Genomic DNA, 12,972 nt, shown 5'->3' on the forward strand with positions numbered 1-12,972 from the left:
GAGAGCAAGAACCACATTATAGTGACCACGAGGAGGTTAGCTCAACGTGACTCTTCCCACCCTAACAACCGGGCCAGTTGGTTGCTAAGGAAGCCTGACTGGAGTCACTCAGCATGCCCTGGATTTGAACTTGCAACTCCAGGTGTGGTAGTCAGCGTCTTTACTTGCTGAGCTACCCAGGCCCCGATACTTAGTATATTTGATGATTCTCGATATAGTCAACATTTTCAGTTGAAAATGACAATGTGTGGCAAGCGCGAGTGTGATGAAACCGTTGTTCTATTCAACAATTCACAAAATTGGGGAACATACTTTTAAAAGTGTACTTACATTCTTGATTTTTCTAGCTGCAGAGCAATCTGGCAATATTTTTCTTGTGCACAGACATACGCGCGTGTGTGCAGAGAGCAGGCAGGTGCATGAGCGAGAGAAAGAACAATTGTAAAAAAGTACTTTGAAAGAGTACGCGCTCTGCCACAGCCGCCTCTCAGCCAGAATAATCACATAAGCACATGTATACACTTAAAATTTAATGCACAGTAACAAATATACTGAGTGTATGATAGTCCTAACTGTAGAGAGTACCTTAATATGAAGACAAAGGCAAAAAAATGTAAGCCAATTTTGAAATCCCAGCCAGGTGCTTTTTATCAGGTCAGAAAAAGAGGAAAAAAGGACATACACTACCAGTCAAAAGTTTTGAAACACTTGCCTGAAATGTTTCTCATGATCTTAAAAATCTTTTGATCTGAAGGCGTATGCTTAAATGTTTGAAATTAGTTTTGTAGACAAAAATATAATTGTGCCACCATATTAATTTATTTCATTGTAAATCTAAAATTTAATTTAAAAAAAACGTAAACAGAATTTTATTGCCCAAGTTTTACAAAGCAGTACATCACAACATTTGGTGATTTTTTTTAAAGGATGACAAAGCTTTAGTGTTAAAAGTTAGCAGATTAATTCATTCTAAAACAGATACTGTATAAAGGTACCGGATTTGGACATTGGGGTTTAACAGTGGGGTTTAAAAGTCAGAGTCTGCATCTCATTACAATTCATTATATTTTTTCCGTTACATATTAAGACATAAGACACTTTATTGTCATTGTATACAATACAATTAAATTTAGGAAGAATAGCCTTTGTTGTGCTTCCTTCACCAGGTGGGAGGTGTTGACGGCCCATGTGAGATCTTTTGTTAAGTAGACTCCAAGGAACCTGATGTCGTTGACACTCTCCACCTCCTCTCTGTTTAGAGGGTTATGGGTGGTCTTCATGGATTTTCTGAAGTCTACAATGATCTCTTTGGTTTTTGTGGTATTCAGGGCCAGGTTGTTGTCCGTAAACCACTCAACAAGATGTTGGAACTCCTCCCTGTAGGCTGTTTCCTAATTTCCTGATATGAAATGGTGGTGAAATGGTCCACAATGGTGGTGTCATCAGCAAACTTTATTATAGTGCTGGAGTGGTGAATTTGGGTGTAGTCATGAGTGAAAAGGGTGAATAGGGCTGGGCTACGCACACAGATTACCTATTCTGACGTGTTGTGGTCTGTTGGTGAGAAAGTCCATAATCCAGCAGGGCAGAGTGGAGTGGCTTGGCCCAGGTTGCCCAGTTTCTGTATGAGTTTGTGCAGGATAATGTTGAAGGTGGAACTGAAATCAATGAATAGCATCCTAACATAGGTGTCTGGCTGTTCCAAATGTTTCATGGCTGTTTGAAGTGCAAGTGAGACAGCATCATCAGTAGATCTGTTTGCTCGGTAAGCAAACTGGTGGCTGTCTAGATCCTTGGGGATGATCGTCTTGATGTGCAATAGTATGAGTCTCTCAAAGCACTTGAGAGGCAATAGTCATTGAGGCATTTCACTTCAGATGTTTTGGGCACAGGGACATAATATAGAATATAGTTACTTGTCTACCTGTTTCCTCCAGTATCTTCACAATGTCCTTTGCTGTTGTTCTGGGATTGATTTGCACTTTGCACCAAACTACGTTCATCTCTAGGAGACAGAATGCTTCTCCTTCCTGAGCGGTATGATGGTCCCATGGTGTTTATAATTGCGTACTATTGTTTGTACAGATGAATGTGGTAACTTCAGGCATTTGAAAATTGCTCCCAAGGATGAACCAGACTTGTGGAGGTCCACAATTTTTTCTGAGGTCTTGGCTGATTTCTTTTCATTTTCCCATGATGTCAAGCAAAGAGGCACTGCGTTTGAAGGTAGGCCAATTCAATACACCTTCTATCAGAAGCTAATTGGCTAATTGGCTAATGTCTAAAGGCTTGACATCATTTTCTGGAATTTTCCAAGCTGCTTAAAGGCACAGTTAACTTAGTGTATGTAAACGTCTGACCCACTGGAATTGTGATATAGTCAATTAAAAGTGAAACAATCTGTCTGTAAACAATTGGTGGAAATGTACTTGTGTCATGCACAAAGGAGATTTTTAGAGGAATATCTCAGCTCTGTAGGTCCATACAATGCAAGTAAATGGTGATCAGGCCTTTGAAGCTCCAGAAAGCAGATAAAGTCAGCATAAATATAATCCATCAGACTGCAGTGGTCTTCTGAAGCGATCCAGACTCCAATGTCTTCTGAAGCGATCTAGTTGGTTTTGGGTGAGAACAGACCAAAATATAACTCCTTTTTCACTGTACACCTTGACAGCAGTCTCCTTAGGGATCGATATTTCAAACTCAATTTCACTTCCTATAGCGCTATATAGCGCTCTGCACATGCATCAAGCACTAAGAAGTGTCATCAAGCTTGAAATCATGATTGTGCCTAGAGATTGCAATGACAAGTTGTACAGTGAAAAAGGAGTTATATTTTGGTCTGTTCGCACCCAAAAAAGTGGATTACTTTTATTCTGACTTTATCTCCTTTTTGGAGCTTTTGGAGTTCTGGTCACTATTCACTTTCATTGTTTGTACCTACAAAGCTGAGATACTCTTCCACAAATCTTCGTTTGTGTTCAGCAGAAGTAAGTCATACAAATTTGGGATGGCCTGAGGGTGAGTAAATGATGAGAGAATTTACATTTTTGAGTGAATTATCCCTTTAATATAGAGGAATCTATCAAACTCTTTGAGGTCATGAACAAATTTAAATGAGCTTATTTTATGAACACAGTCCCAATTCACTATTCAATACACTCTGGCACACACCTCTAATTACTCTGAAATTTCCATTGAGCAAATCCAGTTTGTTTTTCCACTGTGCCATAGTGTGAGAGCAATCAGGCTCAGGTTTCCAGTCAACAATACAACGTCCATTATTATACTGTAGTTATCGTTGTATGAGCTCTTAACTGAATTTTACACAGCAAAAATCTTTTTCTTAATCAGTATTTTTGTCTTGTTTCCCACTGAAATGTCTAAACATCCTTTAAACTAGATATATTTATTTGGGAAGATAATTTAAGCCAGATAATAAAGCTTGTTTTTAGAGAATATATCTTGAATTAAGTTTATTTTTCTTACCCTATTGGCAAATAGTTTTTTCTTGTTTTAAGCATAAACTTCAATAAAGTAATTTTTATTTAGTTATTTATTTTTGCAGTGTAGGAGAAATTGGATCAACATAAGCAACATAAACACAGCTCAGAACTAATTAATAGAGGGATGCATTAATGAATAACTGAATGATTGGTAGATAAATGAGTGAAAAGATTAACAATTTTCTTTCATCTGGCAAGTCATTACAAAATGTAACATTAAACCAATGACAATAAAATAGGGCAAGTGTCTAGAACAGCAAACTTGTGCAGTGATTTACCGGTCTGCAGTCCTTGTTATGGAAATTGATTGGCTTAGGGGGGTTACAGTTCATCTATCCCTTTGAGTGCATGCAGGGGGCTGCAGGTGTTCATCCACCAATCAGAGAACACTGTGTCTCCCCCGACAGACACAACACAAAGCTGCAAAGCTGATAAGACTAAATTTGGCAGACTCTGCAGAACAGACAGTCTATGGTCAGTGCTTGTGTGTGAAGCATGTAGCAGTCTTTCAATGACTCCCACCTTGGCCTGGGCGTCTCTGGCAGTCTCTGCTTCAGCTGCTATGGCTCTCTGCAAAGCGGTGGGCACTTTGACGTCTTTAAGCTCTACCTGTTCCACTTTGATACCCCAGTTTTTGGATGCAGCATACATTCTTTAGGCAAAGAATGAACAGCAGTCTGCATGAGCATTTTCATAGCCAGGGTGTTTTTCACAGAGCATTAAATAATTTGCTTTTGGTTTGCTGGTCCTAAATGCAAAGATGGTGAAACAAATTCATCTGAAAATGTGGAGTGAAAAGGAAATGTTAGAAAATGGTGGAGACAATGTTAATAGTTAGTTTGTGAGGTTTGTGAGAGTTCTCTTACCTACATCTGTTCTGATATCTCCTCACGGTCTTTTATGATGTCTGCTAGGCTATTGGTACCCAGCATGTTTCTTTAAGTGGTCTGTGCCACCATCTGTGTGGCTTGATTAGCATTCTTCACTTTGGTAATAGAGACAGTGGGGTTGAAGATACGGTAGTAGACGACACAATCCACCATAATAGTCACAGTGTCTTTGGCCAACACCTGCGGAGGCATTTAACTGTGAAATCTTTAACTATATTTTGACATATTTGGCTCTTCAGAGAAGCAGGTGCATTACTCACCTCTTGAAGAGGGATGTTGAAAGACACTGTCCGCATATCTACCTTCCGAAATGTGTCCACACATGGAATTATCCAGAACAAATCTTAAAATATGAAAAGTAAACTGTCAGTACAGTACAGTTGTACAGTAAACAGGTGAAGTAAGGTGAAAATGCTCCTTATTTATTCATTTTTAAATACTTTTTTTTTAATTAAAGGAGAAATAATCTTAAGTAATAGTTACTCACCAGGGGCTAGTTGCACCAGCTATACGTAAATGACAACTTAGCCTAGTTGTGGCGTAAATGGGCACTAAATCACAATTTATGCACTACTAAATATTTGAGCGTTGCCCCATTAAACTTGAGAACGTAGAACATAACCCTACGTATGAACTAAATATTTACTAAATAATATACCAGGAGTAACGGAATAAAAAAGCAGACTGATATTTTATGACATCAATGAGCTCATGTTTTGTGTGACAGGCATCAATCATTTCGACATACAGTATGATGTTGACATTTACATTTATGAGAGAGAGAAAAAACGTACTTTTAAGTGGCTCTCCAGCATGAAACCGTTCTAACGGTGCAGTTTTCAGGGTGCGTCAAGTTTCAACACATTACAAATATATACAGGATATTAAAATGAATAAATGTCTATTTTTCCAGCCTGTTGTATTAGTATTTATTTATCACCCCTTATTTATTTTAGATACCAGTTCCTATATATTGTTATTTACACAGGGCAATTATACTATTTATCAAATCTACTTTTATTACGTATCGTATTTTAATGGGGATATAATTTATTACAGCTGACAGTTACGTGAGCAAACAAGGTTTGAACATCAAACGTAAAAAGATCAAACTGAAATTCACAGCTTTTTAACACTGTCAGATTTGAAGGCTGTTTATTGGATCAGATCAATACAGGTAAACGTCATATTTTGTGACTACGCATTACTTTACGGAGAGCTTACGACCTACTAGTTAAATCTTGCCTTAAGAACAGGTGGTGCAACCAAATTAAGCACTGACTTAGTCCTTAGTGTGAACTTTAAGTCCCAATTTATGTAAGACCTTACGCATAGCTGGTGCAACCCTACCCTGGTCCTTTAGCACCGCCATGGATTCTTCCCAAATGGAAAATAACTGCTCTCTCATATTCCTGGACAACCTTTTAATGAATGGAAGGATGGACAATGAGGAATTGATATTGGTATATTGATCTGGTGTGATCTGATCTTACATTTGTTTATGTAATTTGTGTCTTTATAGTTTCAGCTGTTTGTTTGTATTTAACTCTTTCTTGAGTTATTTAGATAATCAAGTTTTTGGTTATATATTTGGGAAATTGTTTTACAGACATTTTTATCTGTGGATTTAAAATATCATATCATATCTAATCCTCCTCAGCTTCTTGAATTGATGAGGTAATAGCATGTAAACCCCAGACAAATACCTTACAATTAAAACCTGCCAAGTAAATCTTAACTCACATTCATACAACACCACACAAAGAAAGGAAATGGAAGAACGACAAAAAGAAAGGAGAAAAAATTAAGGAGGTATCCACAAAATCCAGTGCTGCTGGACTGATCACCATCTGATAAAACCCAAAGGTAAGAGGTTAGTCTTTGTTTAGCATAAAAATCATCTAAATAAAAATATTGCAGGAGTCACTTGGCAATTACCTGGCTGAAATGTGTCATTTGTATCACTCTCTTCCTAAATTACAGGTCCAGTTTTCAGGGCTTGACATTAATGCTTGATTAAAATCTCAATGACGAATGTTAGCTCGATTACGGGGATTGAAATGCTTAAATCAGGCCTATGCATCATCTTGAAGATCTGCTCCACCTCTCATCTCTCTAAAGCTCCATCTGATATATGCATCTGAGCTATTTTCTCTGCCATGTGAATCAGTCAGTTTCAATAAGTGTACCAATATAAATAAATAGGCTAATATTATTAGAATTACATTAATACTATAACATAAAAAATATGCTACATACATAATTACATACATAACTAAAATATATTATCTACCTTTAATATATTTAATATACATACTGTATCTGTTATCAATATACATCGTAACTGATTTAGCAGCAAGAATTTTCAATGCATTTTGTAAATCTTAAACGGCTTTTCTTTTTCTCCGGACAACTAACTTTTTTACATAAGTGAATGACCAGTTTACTTGTCCGAAGGACAAGCACGTGACAATGCTTGATGTCGAGCCCTGAATTTTGTTATGGGACCTCTCATTCTTAGAAGACACCATTATAGACATGTTGGAAGTTGTTTTCTGTTTAACAGATTGTAAAAATCTACTTTGCACAAGATATTTAAGGTCAATTAAATACGCTCTCTTTTTCCATAACCGTCCCTTTTTCAAAAAACAGCACGACATACAGTAGGCCTTTGCGTGGTAAGTTGCTAAGCAACAAAACTGAACTTCTGTTAAAACAGAAAGTCAATTACTTGTTTGCTCATTCTGTGAGGCTCCCTTTAAATACAGTATGATCAAATATCATCTGTTTGTTTACATATCCTAAGTTTAGTGAGAGAGATGAATTATTTAGACAGGCCTAAATAAGTAAATTATCTGTCACTTTTATTCTCTATCTCTGTTTTCTCCTCTCACATCATATCTAACATCTTAAAAGTAATGTGACAAGAATCCCATCCAAAAATAAACACACTCTGAATATGGTCTATCTATACAACCTGACCTTAAACTAAACTCTAACCCTACAATTTTTTTTTAATTTGTATTTTTAATGTGCTTTAAAAATATATCTTACCCATCTCAAAAAAAGGGTCTATATATAATAGTGATGTTGACAGATGTAAAACAAGCCCCCATCCAAACGCACTTCTCTCACTGGGTATCTGAGCATGCTCCACGCTCCACTATATTTATTCTCCAGAAGCGCTTTAATTCCACAAAGAAAACACAGTTTAATTATTGCAAAACACATTAGAGCACATGTAAAGCATGAATGAATTCGGAAGTTTAAAAGGCATGAAAAGTTGGCTACTTTATCTATTTTCCTATAAGCAGCTATTGTTCCAGTTGTGTGTGGCTTCGAGATACGCGCATGTAGTCTTGCAGGGTTTCACTGCTGCTTTTGTTTTTACACACTGCCAGTCAGTGTTGAGTAAGTTACTCTAAAAAAGTAATAATTACTAACTACTAATTACATCTACTGTGTAATTAGATTACTGTACTAATTACTCTGTCTGAAAAGTAATTGCATTACTTGTTACTAATTAATTTCTAAAACCCTTATCAGCTTCGACCAGATGAAAAATATAAGGATAGACATGAAATTGTACTTTTAATTTTCAAATAAATCATATCAAATCAAATAAATTATTCATGAACTGGCCAAAGAATTTAAGGGTGCTGCATTTAATTAGAAAGCATACATTTTAACATAAGACATTACATTTCTATTGTTTTATATAGAAATCTATACAGTATTTAACACAATTTCATCAGAAGTAACTGTAATTAAATAATTGAAAAATTAAGAGTAATCTCTTACTTTTTTCAATGAAAAAGTAATTTAATTACAGTACTTAATTTCTTTGTAATGCATTACACCCAACACTGCTGCCAGCTTCATAGAAGCCTTAGTGAAATGAGGTAAGCACAACTTTCATTGATGCTTTTGTATGATACATAAACAATGTTTGACTGAGTCAAGACCATTGGAGAAGTTCACATTGTGGTAGAAAAGAATTATAGATGCTCTCATTAAATTGAAAGAAATGGCAAATGCAAATGCAAAAAATAAAACATTTAACTGTTGGTATTTATATTTATATAAACAAATATAAACATATATTTTATATTTACTAATATGATTTATTTTTATTTTCGAATTAAATATTTTTTAATTTATAATTAGTATTTATATTTATTTTAACTAACTGATTTTCAGTTTTTAATTGAATATTAAACCTAAATAAATTGATTAAATTAAATTATATTTTTCCTTTTAAATGTTTTTTTTTTTAATGAAAGATCTTAAGCATTACATTGATACACATTTATATACTAGCTTTATAATATTTATCTACTAAATGCATATTAGCTTGAATCATCAAGTGTCAATTATGTTACTGTAAATGCATAATATAGACTCTTTTGCATCCTTACTGTGAGATATGTCCTGATATTTGTGTTCAGAATCAGTGCCAGAAGGGTCCTGCCAACTTAGCCGAATAAACTACTGGTGGTTAAATAGCTAAGCCATAAATAAATCTGTCAAAAGAATGTTTGTTCTCTACCAAGGTGCCTTTAACAGTTTTTTTTCTCCCCAGTTTTCAGGGTGGTTGTCATGTACCACAGGTGCATGACAACCACATGCGCGAGTTTAAAAAACAACAGAATTACTATGAGGTAACTGATGAAGATACAAAACAAGTAAGTGCATTTTGATTTATCACTGTCTTAAAGGGATAATTCACTCGAAAATGAAAATTCTCTCATCATTTACTCACCCTCAAACTCTATGACTTTTTCTTCTGCAGAACATAAGCAAAGGTTTTTAGAAGAATATTTCAGCTCTGTAGGTCTCCAAAAAGCACAAAGGCAGCATAAAAGTAATCCACAACACTTCAGTGGTTTAATCAGCCTCTTCAGAAGTGATATGATAGGTTTGGGTGAGAATCAGATCAATATTTGTCTTTTTTTTTAACTATAAATTCTCCTTGCTCAGTAGGTGGCGATAAGCATAAAGAATGTGAATCGGCAATTACTCGGAGATTACTAGTAAAAAAGGACTCAAATATTGTAATATCATATCACTTCTAAAGATATAGATTTAACCACTGAAGTTGTATATATTACTTTATGCTGACTTTATATGCTTTTGGAGCTTAAAAATGTTGGTACCCATTCACTTGCGTTGTGAGGACCTACAGAGCTAAAACATTCTTCTAAAAATCTTTGTTTGTGTTCAGCAGAAGAAAGTAAGTCATACACATCTATGATGGAATGAGGGTGAGTAAATAAAGAGAATATACATTTTTGGGAGAACTATCCCTTTAATTAGACTGGAATATATCACAGCTCCGAGCACTGAGCTTTTTTGTTTGTGTCAGGAATGCTTTTATGGAAAGCATGATGGGAATGGAATGTAACTATTTTCATTATTTTAATAATACAGAGATTGCTGGTCTCCAGTAAAACTATTTCTGGTTACTTACTCCTCTATGCAATATGGACTTTCCATCAAAACTTAATCAAAATTGTACTTTTGAGACTGTCGACTGATCTTCTTTGCGTTCTAGGACCATGACACTATTAAAACTGTATGTTTGATTTTGGTAATTTCATATTCTGGATTTTAACCTAATCTGTGGTTCTTATCTTCAGATGGATTGTCCTCTTCTGTGAGAGGCAGCCTGTGTTTGACTGGGTGGGATATACATATTCAGTGGTGGTGCTGGGGGCAGTTTGAGAGACACAGCAGGGTAACAATAGCCAAAGCACAAGCTGTTCTGGCTGGCGCCCTCTACAGGACGTTAATGGTCATTATTTTGCTTATAATCACTCTTAAGGCTGATTTTTTCTAACCAAAACATTTCTTTTGAGATTGTTAGCAATTCATTTCTTCTTTTTTACCTAAAATGTATTTATTTGCTGAAATGTTATATCTTTTTTCATCCATGTTTCACATTTCCGCCATTTTTCCCTTCTTTACATTTGAAAGACATTGTCTCTTTCCCTTAATTCTCAACTGCATTCCAACACCAATAGTGCTGACACTCTACTGTCAGGGGAGGTTGAGCATGTGGCAGAGCTGGGAGTCACACTGGCTTGTCTCTGGTCCTCCACCCTGAGAGTAGCTTGCTATGTTGAGAACTGGTGTTAAGGAAATGCTGCATAAACTCCAGGTCTTTTCTGTTATTAATCCTCACATGTGATCCTGTCATAGTCCTACTTCTCTTTTGTATAATTTCTAATGATTATATACAAATTGTTTAAAAGCATTTATTTCATTAATTTTATTGATTTATAGATTAAACACTTGCTAAATAGTGCTATAATTTGCTGTTTTGTTATAATTCTCTCATCATTTACTCACCCTTATGCCATCCCAGATGTGTATGACTTTTTTTCTTCTGCTGAAAACAAACAAAGATTTTTAGAAAAACATCTCAGCTCTGTAGGTCCATACATGACTTTTTGAAATTGCAAAAAGTGTATGAAGGCAGGGGTTGAACTGAGATTTCAGAGGTGGGGGAACCCTAAAATCTGGTGGTTGTCCTGGAATTGATCTACTGGAACAAACAAAACCTTGGACTGGAGTATACACATGCGCAATGGAATGGATTGAAAAACAAACAGCCATCAATTTTTTTATTTTATTTTGAAGGTGGCAGAGCACCGAATTTATTTCCAAATCCCAATTTAATCCCTGGGCCTTGTGTGTTTTAGTCACGATGGTTAGTGCAGGACAAGAAAGGATGTCATTAAGAGAAGCACAGTTGCTCAAAAGATGATAGGCCCTGATACAATCTCATATAAAATAGGAAATCATTAGCTTGTTTCTCCTCTTCCTACTGACCAAACAAGGCTGCTGACATTCCCTTTGTATCCCACATTAATGAACTTGGAGATGCATTATCAACAAGATACACCATGTTTCTCCACCCTGCCTGTATATGGAATATGTATATTTTGATTTTACACCATTTTGAATCACCTTTTTGCTTCTCTAATTCATTTTAAATGGTCCTCCGGTGTGAAAATGCACTTTTTAGAGTACAAATATTACTGTATATGAAGTGGTCATAAAGCTTGCATGCATAATAATAATAAAACAATTAGGAAAATGTTGCCTCCTATGGGAATAATAAATGAGCCCTACCTTTGGTCATTTCTGACAAGAAAAAGCAAAGGTGTAACTTTTTTTTTTATTTTTATAATGATGATAATGATACAATTTCTTCTTCCCTGAAGTAATAACAATACAATAATGCACATTCTTTTGGGATTTAATGCTATTTTTATTTACATGTAAATTTTTACCATTAATTAGCATATGCAAATAAGCAAATATATGAAACTTTAGTACAGTAAAAACCTACACTTCTATAAGTTGAAACTTGAAGAAATTATGAGAATGTGACATATATTGGAGGGAGATTGCTGCCATCTGGTGACTAAAATATAAATAACATGACTTGAAAATCATGTTGTGACAATAATAGTCAGTAGAGGGTCTCCTGAAAAATAAAGGGGGTCACTCAGAATTTGTTCTTTGATCATTGTTCTCAGTGTGTGCACGGACAGAGGTGTACAGTAACAAAGTACAGTTTTTTAATATTTGTACTTTACTTGAGTATAAATATTTCTTTGGACTTTTACTTTCACGTTACTACTTCGTTAAAAGAATCATTTGAGTCGAATCTTTTACCTTTTATTCCTTTGAACTGAACAAAAAGATTCAAAAAGCGGTCTGAATGATTTGTTATGTGAATCACGAATCTGAATCAAAATCACAAGCGAAGCACGTGCCAGATTACTTGTTCCGTCATCTGTCTCCTCTGGGGGGAACAAAAAACTGCTCATGTGAGTAAATGTTTTTTTTTTTTTTTTTTTTTTTTTCGACTAATTAAATGTATAAGTATAGGCTTAAACATTATGAAAGCTATGAAATAATGAAGTTATGTGCGATCAGTCTCACGCCTTTCCAGGAGATCTGTTCATATAAAAGTCAATCATATGCATTCACATTTTACATTTAAACAAGATATGATGTGTATGAATAATTACCAGCACTCATGAAAATGTCCAACAATATTTATTTTTATATTTTATGAAGATGTGAATGGTCTTTGCTGAAGCAAAACTAGTTTTCTGGTGGTTGCTAAAGTGTTATATTTGTTTGTAGCACATTTATGCTACAGTATGTGGTAACTAGGGTTTTCTGGATGGTTGCTAGGGCATGCTGTGCAGTTATCAAGGTGATCTCTGCTGTGTGTTTTGGCACATTGCTACAGTATGTGGTTGCCAGGTCGTTACTATGCTGTTGCTAAGTTGTTTTCTGTGTTTTTTGCACATTGCTTTGCAGTTGACAGGGTGTTCTAGGTGGTTGTCAGGTTGTTGCTATGCTGTTAAGTTGTTTTAACTGTGTTTCAGCACATTGCTATGCAGTTCCCAGGGTGTTCTGGGTGGTTGCTGGGTGGTTGCTTGTAGGCTTATATAAATATGATCATTCTGATGTGACTTGAATGTACCATTAAAGGGATGGTTCGTTTAAAAATGAAAATTCTCTCATAATTTTCTCACCCTCATTCGATCCAA

General features: G+C 35.4%; 1 pseudogene; it reads right to left on the reverse strand.

Moving 5' to 3' along the window:
- Positions 1-1,534: 1,534 nt before the first annotated feature.
- LOC127431700 (stomatin-like) lies at positions 1,535-6,927 on the reverse strand (annotated as a pseudogene).
- Positions 6,928-12,972: the final 6,045 nt, after the last annotated feature.

Source organism: Myxocyprinus asiaticus, chromosome 41 (assembly GCF_019703515.2).
Source record: "Myxocyprinus asiaticus isolate MX2 ecotype Aquarium Trade chromosome 41, UBuf_Myxa_2, whole genome shotgun sequence".
In the NCBI taxonomy this organism is placed as follows: Eukaryota; Metazoa; Chordata; class Actinopteri; order Cypriniformes; family Catostomidae; genus Myxocyprinus; species Myxocyprinus asiaticus.